At 44.3% G+C, this 1,184-nt stretch overlaps 1 non-coding gene across 1 annotated transcript; it reads right to left on the bottom strand.

Annotated features, from left to right (window-relative positions):
- Positions 1–353: 353 nt before the first annotated feature.
- Positions 354–445, bottom strand: trnak-uuu (transfer RNA lysine (anticodon UUU)). The gene is given in 2 exon segments: positions 354–389; positions 409–445. It is a non-coding gene; the product is annotated as a tRNA-Lys (tRNA).
- Positions 446–1,184: the final 739 nt, after the last annotated feature.

Here is a 1,184-nt window from a genome sequence, read left to right as displayed (position 1 = left end):
CTGTCATCCTTAACGTGTTTCAATTAACTACTTAAATATTTGATTCAATTATTTATTTTACTGTCTATTTTATTAAGCTTACTACTAGTTTGTTTACTATTTTAAACGTTAGGACTAAAATGGAACTTAATCACTTACCAGATCCTCACCAAACAGCTCCTTCCACTGCACCGAAGCAAGAACCAAATCCTGCAAACTCACCCCAGCAGCTCTCTGTTTCCCTGCTCTCACTCTCCATTGTGATGTCACTCTTGCTGTGCTTCTCTCTCTATTGCTCTGTCTCAGAGTCTGTGCTTTTGACGCATTTCTGAACTCTCTGTTCCGTCGTGTTCCTCTGTCTCTGGTCCAAAATCTGACTCTGGTGGGATTTGAACCCACAACCTTTGAATATTTTTTTAAATCATTATTTAAAAGTCCAACACGCTATCCATTGCACCACAGAGGCATACATGTGCTGGAAGACATCACCAAGGCCTTTGATCTTGTTAGCAGAGACGGATTCTTCAAACTGCGATGGAACATTGCCTGCCCTCCTGAACACTTGGGCGTCATTTCTTCTTTCCACGAGAACATGCACAGTTCCATCAGTTACAATGGAGCAACATCACACACTTTCAAGATCAGCAGTGGGGTAAAGCAGGGCTGCGCGCTGGTGCCAACTCTCTTAGGAACAGAGGAACATCGGAGGAGGCCATTCAGCCCGTTGAGCCTGCTCTACCATTCAATTAGATCATGGATGATTATCTACCTCAATGCCCCTTTCCCCTGCTATCCCCATATCCCTTGATGTCATGAGTATCAAGATTTCTATCAATTTCTGTCTTGAACATGCTCAATGATTGAGCTGCCACAGCTCTCTGGGGTACAGAACTCCAATGACTCACCACCGTCTGAGTGTAGAAATTCAACCCTATCTCAGTTTTAAATGGCCTACTCCTTATTCTGAGTCTATGTCCCCTGGTCTTAGACTCACCAACCAGGGCAAACATCCTGTCGACACCCACACTATCACGCCCTGTAAGAATTTTGTCAGTTTCAATGAGATCACCTCTCATTCTTCGAAAGTTTAAGGAATACAGGCCCAGTTTCCTCATGAGGCAATCCCACCATCCCAGGGATTAGTCTGGTGACCCTCTGTTTCACTCCCTCTATGGCAAGTATATCCTTCCTGAGATGAGGAAACC

This window comes from Heterodontus francisci, unplaced genomic scaffold (genome assembly GCF_036365525.1).
Source record: "Heterodontus francisci isolate sHetFra1 unplaced genomic scaffold, sHetFra1.hap1 HAP1_SCAFFOLD_58, whole genome shotgun sequence".
NCBI classification, from domain to species: domain Eukaryota; kingdom Metazoa; phylum Chordata; class Chondrichthyes; order Heterodontiformes; family Heterodontidae; genus Heterodontus; species Heterodontus francisci.
The sequence above is the reverse complement of the archived record's forward strand: the minus strand, read 5'-3'. Positions and strand labels throughout refer to the sequence as shown.